Here is a 16,110-nt window from a genome sequence, read left to right as displayed (position 1 = left end):
TTAACATACTTGTAGCTCTTTGTAGCCTGAAGAAATGTTAAAAAAGTGTTTTTTATTTCATCTATTTTTCTCACATCTTGAAAGTGCAGTTTTGAAGAACGCAATCATTTTATTACATTTCATTTAAATGTGTTTCTATATTGTTTGCAATATTGTAATGATGTATAGTGTTAGATGCTGTTACTGATACTAAGCTATTTTTTAAACAAAAGATTCCTACTTTCAAAGTCAAAATTCCCATAATTGTTTTTTAACCATTCTGTTTACTAAAGTTTTCAATTAAATACAAGCATTTCAATCGTCTTCACTTAATTACATTGTTCTATTCTCATTTACACAGCTCTCAAACTTCTTTAATCTACAGAAGTTTAATGTAGTGCTTTCTTTCCTTGAAAAACTCATAACATGTGACCTTCTTTGGGTTCCAGTACCTCATGAAATAGGACAGATTGATTTTCTGTGGTAAAAATATATATAAAAAACACATTTCAAGTACACAAACGGTGTGTTCCTTGTGAAGATAGTTTACCAGCATGTCAGCCTTTGGATGGCCTCAGGTTATTTGTTTCTCTGAGCTGTGAATGTGCTGGTCCAGATTACAGCTCTGTGGTCATTGAATCTTCTGCAACAATGTGCTTGTGGCTAATACAGGATGGATCGATTACGAACGATCCGAGTTTTAAAGCAAAAGAATGTAGGAGTTTTTTTTCCCCTGCCACATCCACTTTAAACAGGGCAGCGAACGGTGCCCAGGAGACCGACTGCAAGCCAACATTTAGACTATGCAATCAATGGGAGCCGAAAGGAGAGTTACTGATCTGTCTTCTTTGACGTGCCATTATTAAAATGTCACATTGTTATAATGATGGCTAAGATATTCAATGCTATCTCGATAAGTGCTGAAATGATACAGTAGCTAAGCTTGTCATGGTGTTGCTTTTGTCTCTCTTTAACCATCCAGAAATCTTTGAGAATAAGCACTATGTATACTTTCAAAATATCAATATTCAAAACACACTTTCTTTGATGTGAATGGAAGTGATGTCAAGCCCAGCGAACAATTTCAGAAGGCTGAAATTACCTACAAATCACTACAGGATAGTTTAGTTTCTTATTGCAGCTGGAGTGGTGTCAGAGATGGTCCGAGTGATTGCCGACAGTTTGCCAATAAAGGCAAACTTTTCGTGTTTTCCTGTCTTATGAAATCAATATTTTACTATTGGATAAATGTAATTCGGTCAATTTAATCTGCCTCACTGTAGTTTCAGTTCTGCGTCCCTGATGCACCTTGCCCTTTTTTGAAGTTAAAGAAAACAGAAGAAGGCTATTTTTTTTATCTGAGGCTTTGATTTTAAATTGGAATAATAATTTGTAGAGATACTAGTTTATCTCCACTCATTTTTGTTTAATTTGGCATGGGTGATTGTCAGCAAGAGATTGTATTGTGTGTGGGCTGAACATGGTGAAGACTGGAGATAAGCTATTTTATATATACAAAAGCTGATTGAGCAAGTTAGTAAAACTGTGGGGATACAAAAACTCAAAAAATGTTATAACATTATTTAACACACAGCATTGGTTATGGAGGGTGGATAGCACCACTATAACAAATGGATGACACCGGCTGCAGTGGTGCGGGTTACTCTGAGTCTCATGGGAGGAGAACAGATCACCTAACCCCATATGCAGCCCACTTAATTTTACAGGCGCCTCATTTATAAAGCAGACTTAGGGTCCGTTTTCATCCCAGTTATGGCATAAAAAGAACAGTATGTGTAATTAAAAAAGTCTTAGATTGATGTGGAAGTAACTGTAGCAAAGCAAAGTCTAGACACATGTACTGGTGGTATGAAGTGTTTGTGCTCTGGTGCTGTGTTTAATTTGTGCCACATGTAGTGCTGTGCATTATGGCCAAACAGTCCCACTTGGTCTCATCTGTCTAGAAGTCTTGTGGATTGTTAAGATGCAACTTTGTAAGCTTAAGCTGTGCTGCCGAGTTCATTGTGAAGAGAAGACACTTTTTGGCTGTCACCCTTTTAACTTGTATGGAAGCAGCAAGGATTTACTTAGTTATTCACAGGACTGCAAAGAGTTCACATGCCTGATGGCCATTTTTTAAGATTGTTTACTTTTCTCTTTTGGTCCTTGAATATTCCTGAATATAACCTCACTTCTGTTGACATCATAGAACAAGACATCACAAAACAGGTGTTGCCAAGTGAGTTTGTGATTTGATAATGACAGGTGTCTGAGTTAAAATGGGTTTGAGCAGTGTTTTTATGCTCTGCATTTTTAATGAGCCTGATATAAACACTCTGTTGGAAATCCTACATTAGATCTAAATTGTTTCTACAGAGACAGTGATTTTTTTTTATTGCTAAGGAAAAAGGAAAACAATAGATTGGAATTGATACATTTTTGTCAATTACTAATTTTTCAGTTGTAATTTATTAATAAATGGTTCCAACATAATTTCAGATGATAGCTGGTGTATTTCAGGAAACACATTTGTTATCTCTGGTTGAACGCTCATATTGAAGCAAGGCATTGCACACAAACTGGGAATGTGTCACGACCTGTTGGAGGGACAAAAGGAGTTCCATAATTTTTCCAACCTCTCGCCTACAGCTACGCGTACAGCTAGGTCATGTTTTGATAGACATTCCAGCGCCGCTTAAGGATGCACAATGAGAAGTTTTTTCCTCGTTTTTGTTTTCATTACCTTTTGTTTTTCTTGTCACTACAGTCTTATACAGATGCACTGAAAAATCTCTGAGTGATGCCAGGATATTTTTTCTCTGACAGCTTGACAACAATTGAAGCTTTCAGTGTCGTGATCGTCAGTAAGATTTTATATCTTTACTGCTCAACGTTTCTCCTCATAGCTTCAAACCTCAAACCTCTTGGCATGTGTTGTTAAAGCTTTCAGGATTTCCCCCATATTATTTACACAATGACTGGCAAACCTGTCCACCTCCACCTTTAACTTCAATGTCTCCCATTATAGTCTCCAGTCTCCTTGCCCTTCTAAAGGATACGTGTGAATATATGGCATGATAATTACACTGTTGGCTGAATTTGGATTTCTTGCCTGTCATTAATAACCAGCATTCAACACGCTGCAAAGACATGCCAGAGCTCATTTCCTCATTCATTAGCTTGCAGATTTCCATAATGATGAACATATGGCCAAATGCACCAGTGCGTAAACTTATAAATGCCAACAATATGTTCAGCTTTTGAATTAGGGAAAAGAAGTTGACAAGCTAACAATTCTACCTGCCATATACAGAAACATTGGGTTCCTGACAGAATGAAAATATGTTGAATGTCCCTTTAACTCCACAGAAATGAATATTAGGCATGCAAATCTAACACTGGAGAGAGAATCCGTATTTGTGCAAAGGTTTTCCACCTTCCTCACCAGTCTCCTTCTTATGTCATAATTATAGATCGCAATGAACGGCAGCTACAAGTGCACATGTCAGCAAACTGCGCCAAAAAAGAACAAGTTAACAAAGACTTAGCTTGTGCTTTAAGGGGGACCTGCTTGGTGCCTCAGCGTTGTTAAGACATTACAACATGATGAAATATTTCCCTTTTAAAGGGAGGGTGTTTGCTGACAGGCAAATGGCAAATGTGTAATTAGCTTTGTAAAAATTAGAGTTTTAATTAGCTAAGTGACAAATGCCTTACATGAACAAAATATTTGGTGTATTTTCATTAGTTGCAGTGGAATGGCCATTTCAAGTAGACATTGAATTTTAATTACTATGATCATAAAGTCATCACTGATGTGGTTTTGAAAAAAGTACATACAGGACATGTTTTTCTTACCCCATGTGCTTTTATGCCTTTCATATCCTGGCAGGCATTTGTCAGAGTCTTTCTAATCCATTTTTACTTTAGTGACTGAGCTCCAGACAGTTCATTTATTAAGTGGTCAAAAAGCACTCTTTATTTGGGTCTATGTGTGCAAGTCACACTCTTCTAGTCCCATATCGTGCCTACAATATAGCTTGTTTTCTGTCACCCAGCAATGCAACAGGAGCTGTGGTTACATCAGCCAGTCTTTCACTGGTATAAGGCGCACAGACCTTTTTATTGTTATTATTATTTATAGAGCATTTTTGGCCTAGACAGTGAAAGAATTGAATATTTTATTCAGCAGTTATGACAGGCTGAACTGCAGGACTTTGTGTTTACAGGTTAAGGTTTCATATTAGGGTTTTGTTTTTTTTAATGATTCTTCAGTTTTGGCATTTCCAACTCCCACAAGATCTGTTCACTTGTTTTTATGACACACACACACACACACTGTTGTGAGCAGCTGCCAAGGCAAGAAAACATTGCTATTGTTTCTTTGCACAACTTCCGCAATCAAACTGATCAAGTGACACGCGGCGTATTCATGGCTACTTAAGCCGGATCCAGGCGTTCACAGCGCGTTCAGAAGAACTGCTGAAGTCAGGTTGTGAAGATGATCCACCACACTGTTGCCATTTCATTTTCCCAAACACTTATGAACTTTGGGTCTCCCTGTGCTTATATCAATAGTTATATAACTATATCAGTACTTGGATATGACTTCATTATTCGATTTATAGTTATGCAAACATGTATTCAGTTGAATGCAACAGTTCCCTCTTCAAACTCCAGCCTTTCTTATTTCAAAATCAATATGTGCATTTCTCTTTTCACCCTGGTGACCATCATAAAGTCTCTCCTTTGTTTGTCTGTACTTTTCTGTGTTTGTTTCCTTCCAGTAGACTGTATGGTATGAAAAATATACAACATATATTTTAACTGAATGCAGTATTTAAGTTTCCTTCCATTGTTACCATGTCAAAGAGTAAACCAGTGTTTTATTTACTTTATATGTATACTGACACATAGGTTACTTGTCTCAGACCATTGAACACCATTTACAGTCAATATTATAACATTTGTTCCTGTATATTTTTTAAAAAAAATTCTTATCCTTTTATTAGATACAGCTGCCCCAAATCATATTGTCAAAGCATTATTATACATAAGCCTAAATGGAGATAATGACTCTAAAATGGTTCTGCACTTTGCAGCACCTCTGTCAGATAAAGACTATTTTAAAAATGAAAAACACTGAACCCACACAGAGATTTATATTTACATAATTTAGTATGCTTAGATAAATATTTATATTTATTGCAACAATATCTAAATGTACATTCACTGCCACAATATTAAAGACATACAAAATTCAGTATTCTATTCTTTATGGTTCTTTTTAGCCATATGCTTGCATGCCATGGAAAGCTGTCCATATGTGACTCACATAATGAGTTTCTCTGGAAGTTTTTTTTTTTTTTTTTAAGTGTCGCTTTTCTGGCCCGCCATCTTTTCACATGACATCCTGTGACTTCATATTTCGTGGTTGTAAATGGATTACTCTGTCAGAGAACACGGTTGCAGACATGCTCCACTCTTGGAAATTCATTTCCTCTATAGCAGCAGAACAAATAGCATCATCCAGCAGATATCTCCTGTAGGTTTTGGTACACTTCTGAGGCTGAGTTACTCTGGCATGTGCACGTTACATGAACATATGGAAACTTTCTATCCTAATGCTATTAGGGATTAAATGGAGCAGGATCTCTATGTAAAAGGTGGTACTTTTAACAGTTGATAGCAAGCATGGGTATTTCCGGGCACACAAATGCACTGTCCTAAATTAAAATGCAAATCAGACTCTGGAAAATAAAAAAGGGTTGGAGAATTTTTTTTGTTTTCCAAAGAGAACTTTCTCTTACATTTTTGCCACTCTGGCAGTAAATAGAGTTAGCAATTTCTCCAAATAAACATGGAATCCAAAAATGTAAAATATTGAAGTCAAACATTAAATAATCTCAACTTTAAATCTCAAACCAGCCCCTGCTTATATTTGCTTTTTAAACCAGCATGTCCTCTTAGAGATGGTAGTTGGATCCTGCAGAATACAGAGGTCCCGTGTGCCACAGAAATGTGTTTACATTCTAATCTGTGTGATGCACCTCCCTGATAAGGAAGGCAGTTCTGCAGCATCAGGGGAAAAAGGCGGTAGATCGGGGCTCAGTGCCAGCAGCAGAAGTGCTAGGCACCTTTTAGCAGCAGAGGACACACACATTAATGGATCCTGTGTCTCCCTCCAGTGATGCTGCCACAGCATGTTTTCTCCTCTCTGAGCTTTGGGAGATGTCAAAGCAGAGTCAGCCTCCTACGAAAACAGAAAACTTGTTTCTGTGATACCAAGCCTCTTACTGGGTTTGTCATCTCTGGCTTTGTGCCTGGAGTTATCTGGGTGGGATGGCGTCCGTGCACCTGTTCATAACCTCCGCCAACATCACTGTGCTTGCTTTCGGCTCACATTCGCCTGCGGAAGGAGGTTAAACACAAAACTCTTTGAGAAGAAAACACCTGAACCCCATCAAATTCCAACCAAAGGAACATGTCAGCAGAATATACTGAGAGGTCAAGGAAACATAATCCGGAACAAAGAAGTAATTACGTTTCTCAACCGGAGACTGGGATTGTGGTTGTGTAGTATAACCAATGAATAAATATTTTCTCCCATGCAGTCAGGCAAAGCAGAAAATCCAAAAATATTGTTTTGGTCTTACATTGTATTTAAGCATATATACAGTGTGTAAGCTATGGATAGCAGAGTGATTCTAAATCCATCAATTAAACTTGCATTTATGTTTTGCCCGATTATACTGATTTTAGACATCAATCAGGCATTATGACACTGTTTATGACTTCACCTTGACATCTGTTAGTGAAGCAAACGCTGGCCTGTGTGGTCAAGACGAGCTGCCGTAGCTCAAACTGCCAAAAAGGTTCATGCTGGTTCTGATAGAAAAGTGTCAGAATACACAGCGCATCACACTTTGTTGCATATGGACCTGCATAGCCACAGACGTGCCAGGGTGCCCATGTTCATCCCTGTCAACTCCTGAAAGCACCAACAATGAGTAGGTGAGCATCAGAACTGAACCACAGAGCAATGGAAGGAGGTGGTCTGGTCAAATGAATCATGTTTTCTTTTATTTCACGTTGATGGCCGGGTGCGTGTGCATTGCTTACCATTGCTTACCATGATGAACTATAGGAAGAAGGCTAGCCAGCTGAGGCAGTTTTGATGCTTTGAGCAATATTCTGCTGGGAAACCTTAGTTCCTACCATCCATGTGGATGATACTTTGACATGGACCTACCTCAGCATTGTTGCGGACCATGTACACCCTTTCATGGGACCAGTATTCCTTGAAGGCTGTGGCCTCTTGTTTCAGGAATGGTTTGACGAGTTTGAGGTGTGACTTCCCCAGATCTCAGTCCAACTGAGCATCTGTGGGATGCGCTGGACAAAAAAGTCTGATCCATGGGAACTTAAGGAAGCTGTGTCTGAAATCTTGGTGCCAGATACGCCTTCAGCGGTCTAGTGGAGTCCATGCCTCAATGGGTCAGGACTGTTTCGGCAGCAAAAGGGAGACCAACACAATATCAGGCCATAAAGTTATACCCGATCAGTTATGATGTGTTTTTCTTCTTGTTTTAAGAAAACATGGCATTCTTAACGAATGTCTGTCAATTTGATAATTGTTTGTCTACAACAAGCCAAGGATGAATGAATGAATGAATCCATGTTTCAGCGTTTTCGCCAAGCTTCTTTTTTTTAAAACTCTAATTTCCTGTAACATGGTTTCAGGTGAATAGATTCAGTCCTTGCTGTCAGTCTTCTACTCATAAAAGATAATTTATGCATGGTTTTCTAATTACTTGGCATAATGCTGTAAAGGACAGTGCCTAACTAATGGCTGAAATGTTGGGTTAGTAATGATAGAGGAGAGTTGAGTTAATGTGTACCTGTCAAACTGCTCTGCTTGCTAGTGGATCATTTGGGCTGAGCTAGATGGTAGTTGCAGGCAGTTTCTGTCATACTTGTGATTGCTCCAGCTGGTTTCACTTTATAAGTAAAGTGACTGAGGGACAGAACATCTAGTTGGGATGCATGAGGGAGGGAAAAGTGGAGAAGAAAAAAAATCTCTGTAGATGGGCCCTTCTCAGAGTGAGCTTTGTGTGAATTACATGGTTTGTGATTGGTTTTCTTTTGTAAGTTAGGGCTTGGATAAGACCTTTGAGGCTCCTGTGTCACAATTGCTATATTTTATTTGACCAAGCTTTATTCGGGCACAGTGGTTGTATTCACTACCCTTTATGTTATTATTCCTTAGCTAGCAACCCTGGCATCATGTCGTGATGTACTTGTGAAACTATTCATTCAAGCAGAGGGCCCAACCTCAACCCTCCTGTTTGATAAATAAGCCTCTGTATTCAATATAAGATGGTTGTTACAGGTAGAGCTTTAAATCAGAATCTGAAACCTTTTGTTGTCATTAAACATCAGATGTTTGATTAAATGAGAATGTATGTATTAATAAATGTATATGTTGAAGAAAGGTCAAATGAAAAATACACTGTTTTCTATTCTACAGGGTTACATATCAGGATATAATAAAAAAAATGCCTTAAAATGTGGTAAATACACCCCGAGATACATTGTGATTATTTATAAAACACAAACCAAAGCAAAAAAAAGCAGAAGCAGTGTGTAAAAAATTAAGTACACCCCTTGATTTAGTGGCTTGTAGAACCATCTTTAGCAGCAATAACTTGAAGTAATGGTTTTTAGACTTTATCAGACTCACAGTGAGAGTGTGAGAGTCTCAAAGTGTTGCTTCAGCACATTGAGATTTGTGGGCATTTGTTTATGTGCAGCTCTCTTAAGGTCCCACCACAGCATTCCAGTCAGACTGAGGTCTAAACTTTGACTTTTGACATTGATTGTTTTCTTTTTCAGCCATTCTTTTGTAGATTTGCTGCTGTGAGTGGGATTATTGATGCATTTCAGGACTGCCAGTCCTCACATTTGACTCTAGAATACTTTGGTATATATAGAGGAGTTCAATAAACTCCTTGACTCGACGTGTTATGGGTGTTTTTGTTGCATAGTTTATAGTTTGGCCACCACTCTGCAGCATCTCTGCTGGAAACACATGTTTGGAAAGTAATAACCAGTGCAAGCAGAGTCAGGCAGACTGTAAACAAGCATTTAAATACATATAGCATGTTTTGTGTGTCTGAAAAGAAATTGTCCAATATATCGAAATATTGTTGTTGTTGTTGTTTTTTTAAATCACCAAATTGTAATCAATCTTGAAAATCCTGTGTCAGTCCAGTTCTAACTCCTTTGTAGCTTTTGAGTTAGACACGTAACTATGAGATGACTTAACTTTAAGTCTATAAAATTGTTTTTTAGAAGGAACACACAAACCTTTTGCACTCCAGGTATATTTTATTGTTTTCTGATGGATTTCTCATGCAGCATTAACAACTTTGAGGATGTGTTGAGTACAAAGTCTTTAAATTACCTTTGATTTATGCTACTGCAACTACATCAACAGCTACTGAAATTTCACATTGAACATTTTGGACTCTGGATATTTAGCAAAACACAAGATTCAATCGTAAACACCCTTTCTGACAAAACTCGTAGCCACGAGTGTGATAATAATAATTCATGTTTTCATGTCAACAGCTAATTATTATTTTAGTGGGTAAACGATGCCCTTGTAGTAGAGATAAACACGTGCATATAATCAGAGTCTGCAGTTCTTCTCTCTGCTAGTGAATGTGAATATTGCTTCATGTTTGCAGAATTTTGCTTTCAGGCCTTCTTTCATTGACACTTTGGAGACTTTTTGATTTATATTTTTTAGTTCTTCATTCAGACATAAAAATAGTAATGGAGAGAGCCACTGGCTGACATGATTTTACACTTGGCAATGAGAATTGCCTTGTAAACTCAAGGGAAGTGTAACCAAACCTTTGGCGTGCCATGGTCATGGTAAAAGCAGAGTTTTTTCTCTGTGTCTGTGCTAAACGCCACCTTTGCACGTCCCTCACAGGCTCAGAGAGGTAGCGAGAGAGGCATCATAGGTTAATGCCTTAATCTTATTGCAAATTAGAAACAGAGTTGATAAGATAAAATGCCAGTGTGTTCATGTTATTGCTGTTAAGGGGATTCTCTAGTGAGCAGAGCACCTCACAAACATGCACAAGAGGCATGCACAGTCGTAAATTGGTGAGAGCCTGAGAGTTAACGTGACTGTATGCAGTCACACTCGTATCGTGTTGAAACCAGTACTAGGTCTGACCTGGTGAGATTTCCATCAAGACTTTTGTGGGAAAGTGAAGTGCTAAGTGAAGTGCGTCTTCAGACTTGAAGCACACGGGCTGTCGGATTAATGGAAAGGTCTGTCAAAGTGGGCCAAGCTTGTCTTATCAGCTTTATCGGTAAAGATAAGCTAGTGATGTTTTAAAGCTTCCGTGTCCTGCATCTTTCACATCAAACATTACACACGGCTAATCTGCACTGCATTTTTGTATCCCTGGCATACCTAGTGACGTCCCAGACATCCATTCCTGCACCGTCAAATCTTATCATGCTTTGCATGTTAATTTAAAATTAAAATCTAGTTCTGTTCACAGCCTTCAGAAACCTTCTATTTTAAGGCCTTTTTGGAGTTGAGCTGTGCATATATAGAAATATCTGTAGCCGTGTAAATTACCCATCCAAACGAAGAGCAGTCTTCTCAGTATCCTGCCGATGTTTCTCTGTATTCACTTAATGTATTGTGCTCTCCCTATAACTGTGATCAGCTCAGTAACAGCCAGTGCGAGAGGCTGAATGGCTCCTTTGTGAAATTTCCCATTTGTGGCAGAATGAATTTTTTTTTTCCGACCGTCTCTCCTCTCCTGTTATTGTATATGAAGCAACGTGAGCTAGATATGAGTATAGGAGTATTTTTATTTTGAAATACCAGTCATCTGATTATGAGGGTGTGACTCAGGGGTAAATGAAACACTCATCACTCTAGATTTATGGACCAGAGATGGTGTCCTCACAGCATGTCAACGGCTCACTGCCAACGTGACGTGCTGGAAAACGGAAGATGCAGGAGACTGCAGTGCGCTTTGAGTTAATGAGGTACATACTGCTCGCACAGCAGCAGAAAACTCTGCCACCAACGAGGGGACATTTGATTTTGGCTGGAAGGTCCGCTTTTTATGATGTTGAAAGATTGTTCACGGTCCCTGTTGGCCAGAAACATGCTGATGAGAGAGTGGAGGCCTTTTCATCTGTGTGCTATAACCATTACCTGAAATAGCTGGCTGTAAATCATAATTTGAGCAGTTGCGGGAAAAGCCTGTTTGTTCCCTGACAGCAGAAAGAAAGACGACATTACAATAATGAAAAATGTGCTTTATTCGAAAGTCTTGTGTTTATTGTAAACGGCTAATGTTGACTCAGATCAACTAAGCTATAAAGAAGGCTTTTGTAATCCTTACAAAATGTAATTCATGTTTGATAGCTGTCGTCTCCAGGAGCGTAAAAACAAAAAAATCCCTTAATTGTTTTTTGGGGTTTTTTTTGGATGAATTTGCTGTTAAAGTCGATTTTTTTTCCCACTTTATGCTCAAATGAAATGAGTGTTTTGGTTTTTGGTTTTTTGCAGGGAAAATGTCAAATATCCGTGCAGTCAGGAAGATGCAACAGCTGAATAACTTGGTTGCCATGGTTACAGAGCTCGCCAGGCCAGGATACACCATCGTGGATTTCTGCAGCGGAACGGTACGAGTATTCATCCATCAGTCCGGCTCAGCATGCATATTTATCACTATACCTGACCACGGCTGCATTCGATAGATGCTCCATTAGGGACCAGCTGAAAGGAACCAGCCCTCACTCCCTCGTGTTTTTCTTCCCTTTTTAAACGCCTTTTGTTGCTGGCCGGTGCGCACAAGCAGACTGGTAATTGTGCTAATGAAAATGCAGGCTTGGAGCAGTCGCGCAGCATGGGTCAGGGCTATAAAGGGCGACACTAATCATAACTCTGTCGATGCCCTCTTTGATGTGTGCTGTTTTCTTTTCATGCATTTTCATATTTTTATTCTTTGTGCTCTTTCTCAGGGCCACGTAGGGATTGTTCTTGCTCACACACTTCCAGACTGCCAGGTAACATGTATGGAGATGTTGTGTGTGTATGTGTGTGTCTCTGTTTGTTAGCTGCGTGTTAAGTAGAGTTCGTGTGTGGAATGTGGTGACTTTTGGCAGGTATTTTTAAAAATGTTAGGGATGGGAATCGATTCCGATTCCATTATAGATATCACTTATCAATTTGACTCCTAATCGATTCTCTGTTATCGATTCTCATTAGGATCTCGTTAGGATTATAATTAAAACAACAACAACGTGCAGTTTTGATGGTGCTAATTTTATCACGTGCAGCAAATGATCCTATCGAAATTCAGGACACACTCGAGACGCTGCTTGATGACATTCATTTAATTTCGCCTCAGTCATTTTACTCTCCTGTTAATATTAATTTCAATTTTAGTTCAATTTTAGTGATATAGTGCCAAATAATAACAACAGTTGCCTCAAGGCACTTTATATTGTAAGGTAAAGATCCTACAGTAGTAGAGAAAACCCGAACAATCAGACAACGCCTTATGAGCAAGCACTTTATGACAGTGTGAAGAAAAAACTCCAGCAGGACCAGGCTCAGGGAGGAGCAGCCATCCACCATGACCGGTTGGGGGGGAGGGGAGGAAGACACGTCAAAAGACACAAGATCAACCAGCTAACCCCTCAGGCAGCTGCCCAGCTGGGAAACCCCTGGGCTGGCTGTGTGCACTGGGGGCTACTGAGCCCTTGGAGCCCATATGAGCCTGACGAGTGCAAAGCTTTCCAGAAGCTCCAGAAGAAGTCGACCAGCACATGTAGCAGGGAAAGACCCAGTCCTGAGTGGACCACTTCCCTGCCTTAATGAAAAGGCTAGCTAAACATTTGCGAGACTCTGATCCAGCCTCTGAGACAAGCAGAATAGCAATTCCAAGGAATTGAACTACTGAAAGAAGCGGAAGCGCGTACTTTACAAGAACCCCCTCCCGCTTCTCGATCCCCATCCCTCTCTGTTATAGACAATCAGTAACGATGAAGTGTTATTATTCCTAATAATTAAATGCATCTCCATGAAAATGCTTTAGTTTTCCACAAAGCATATGGTTTGTTTAAGAGTTTTTAATATTTGTTATGTGTTTTAATATTGTTAGGGATATGTAGACGGATAAGTTTAAATGCATTTGTGCTTGTTTCAGGTTTTTTTAAAAAGAAGCGGCTACTTACAGTGGGAATTTTTCTGTCATTGCTTAAGGTCATCCTCATAGAGAACAAAGAAGAGTCCTTGGTCAGGGCTCAGAGTCGCAGTGCTGAGCTCGGTCTGAAAAATATTGGCTTCATTCAGGCCAATCTGGATTACTTCACTGGACCTTTTCACATCGGGGTGAGCATAGCAAGTTACAAAAATAGTTTTTGCACCAATTTGTTTAATTTATTTGCATGATGATCCAAAGAGTCTGTAGACAGTGTGGTAAACACTTCAGATTCCCAGTGTGTGAAAAACAGAAATGCAGCAAGCGCATGTGATGTCAAATCTATTTGTCATGGTAAAAGTCACTAAATTACATCAGAGCCATGAAATTAAACCCATTAAGAGCAATTATTATAGTATCTGTTCTGCAATTTTATGGTATTGTAAATTGTAATTACTGTAATATTGCAATCACAGTATCATGAATCATACTGGGGTTTTTCAAAATACCTCTTAAAGCTAATTGTTTTTCTCACAGCTTAGCCTTCTAAGAGAATCTTAAAAATGGGGAAAATTTAATCAGTAATAACATTTGGGATAGAAACTCTTCTCTTATAGAAATATAGATAATCAGTGCACAGATAATTGTCCCACTGCTTCTCTTGTTGCACTATCCTGCAAAGGAAATGTGATATTCTATCTTTGACTGAATTAAAAATTCAAACATTTTAATTATGCAATAACTGACATAACTGTAGCATCAAAACAATTGTTGTTATCTGGCTTTTTGACAAAATGTGCATACGTACAGTGCTGTGCAAAAGTCTTGAGCCAGTCCTCACGTTAATATGTTTTCCTTCCACTGAGGCTGACGTTTTTGTAATTTTTAAAAGTGGTCTTGAGCAATAACTCCCCGGGATTTTTGAAGGTCTTTCAAACTTTTTTTTTGGTGACACTGGCTGCTGTTCACTGATTTTTAGTCCACTCTTTGTATCTGATCATTTTCAGAGAAATTTATTTTTTCTGGAAGGCCAAAAAAATAACTCTCTGCAGCAGATGAACAGTATCTAAAAGCGATGTCCTTAAAAAATGAGGCGAAAAAAAATGCAGCATTGACCTGATACAAGACCTTAAAGATGCATCTGGCCTGTAGGTTCATCCATTTACTATTGACTAAAGGCTCATCAGAAATGGTCTCAGTGGAAGGGTGGAGGTCAAGGAAGGGAAACAGGGAGGAAAGGCTGAGGTATGGAACAAAAGGGAGCCAGCATCCATAGAAGAGCTTTGAATGTCCTTCAACCTGGAGAACTATTCCTGATTAGAGATTACTGAAAGAAATTAGAAGAAACCTGCCTACTAAGACCGTTCAGACTGTGTTGAAGAATTAAAATGGTCATACCAAATACTGACACTCAAGCTCATATGAATTGTGCACACTCTTTTTTGTCTTATTTTACTGTATTTCCATGTATGTTTACATGTGCTGCACTCACTTCCCATTTTCTTATCTAAATATAGAGAAATGAGGGGTAGCTCAAGACTTTTGCACAGTACTGTACATTGACAGGGGTACGACCTGACCTTTTCTTTGGAAGAGAATGTATTAGTTCTCTACTGATGGACTGTAATTGAAACATAGGAAGGATTAACGCTGCATAAACAAAGTGCGATTTCCCACTTTGCCACAATCACATCTTCGCTTTAAGGTGTCTGATCGCTGTATTTTTAGCGCATCACATGGAGAAATGTGTCATTCATCTCTTCACTGAGCTTGAAAATGTCAACTTGAAGTTATTTTTGTTAGAGCAACCAAAATAACTGTTCATTTCCTGAAGTGGAGCTTTTAATCAGAACAGGGTACGTCGGTGCTCCCTGTCTGATTATCGGGAAGCCAAAAGGTAGTTTCATCCAGGAAATTTAGGACTTTGAGTTTAGAGATCTCTTCAGTGAGGACGGGTAATTTCTTGCTTTTCTTTCTTTGTTCTCATTTTCTGTATCCAACAATGCTTTTCATTTGCTTTATACTCTGAGTTTCACTGAAGGAATCATATTTGGAAGGGAAAGTATAATCATTGGAAAGTGTTTTCTGCCAATTCAATTTAATTTATGTTTCTTATACAAGAATCTTGACCGGCAATATCTCCTTTTGAATTCCTAATGGACACTGCATTTCTCCAACTTGTGTTTAAGCCTAAAGATTAAACACAGTAAATGTTTTAAGTAAAACTAAATATTTAACTGGCTGTCAAACTTTATGCTAAATGGGGTTAAAACAAACACAAAAAAAATCATTACTGAGGAGGACTCTCCACCAAAACCCTTGTCAGTCCTGTTTAACACCCACCTCCATCTGCAGAGCTCTTGACTTCTCGATGCGATAATTATCAATTTAGCGCAAATAGGTACTTAGCTGTGGACGTGCACTGGATGTTTGAATTTTTCAAACAAGCAAAACAAAAGCACACAAGTTAAAACTTTTCTTCTTCTTGCCTTATTTATGCTCTCTGAGCAGTCTGAGCTAGATCAGTGATCTGTCTTACTCTTCTGTGTTAAAGCTCTGTGGTCACAGCTGTCAGAAAAACCAGCTGTTCTTGTAGCCTCACTTTAACTTCCACTGAGACAAATAGAAAAATATACGTACCTCCTGTAATTAGAAGTAGCTTTTGTTCCAGCATCCTCACTCCACTGAGACTCGTTCCACTTGGCAAGAAACAAACAGCACAGATTATTCATCTGCTCGATATCTGAGTGTCTTTTGCAAGGTAGCCTGAATCTTTCCTCACACACACACACACACACACACACACACACACACACACACACACATGCACAGAATCATTTCACCTGATGCATTAATTTACAATATATTTATGTATAGA

At 38.8% G+C, this 16,110-nt stretch overlaps 1 pseudogene; it reads left to right on the top strand.

The window, feature by feature from the left end:
* Positions 1–13,436, top strand: part of LOC134622898 (glutathione S-transferase C-terminal domain-containing protein-like) — a 35,265-nt pseudogene extending 21,829 nt beyond the window's left edge.
* The last annotated feature ends 2,674 nt before the right edge of the window (positions 13,437–16,110 follow it).

The sequence above is a fragment of the Pelmatolapia mariae genome, unplaced genomic scaffold (genome assembly GCF_036321145.2).
Source record: "Pelmatolapia mariae isolate MD_Pm_ZW unplaced genomic scaffold, Pm_UMD_F_2 NODE_ptg000274l+_length_40711_cov_1, whole genome shotgun sequence".
NCBI classification, from domain to species: domain Eukaryota; kingdom Metazoa; phylum Chordata; class Actinopteri; order Cichliformes; family Cichlidae; genus Pelmatolapia; species Pelmatolapia mariae.
Note: the sequence above shows the minus strand (reverse complement) of the source record. Positions and strands in the feature narration are given on the sequence as shown.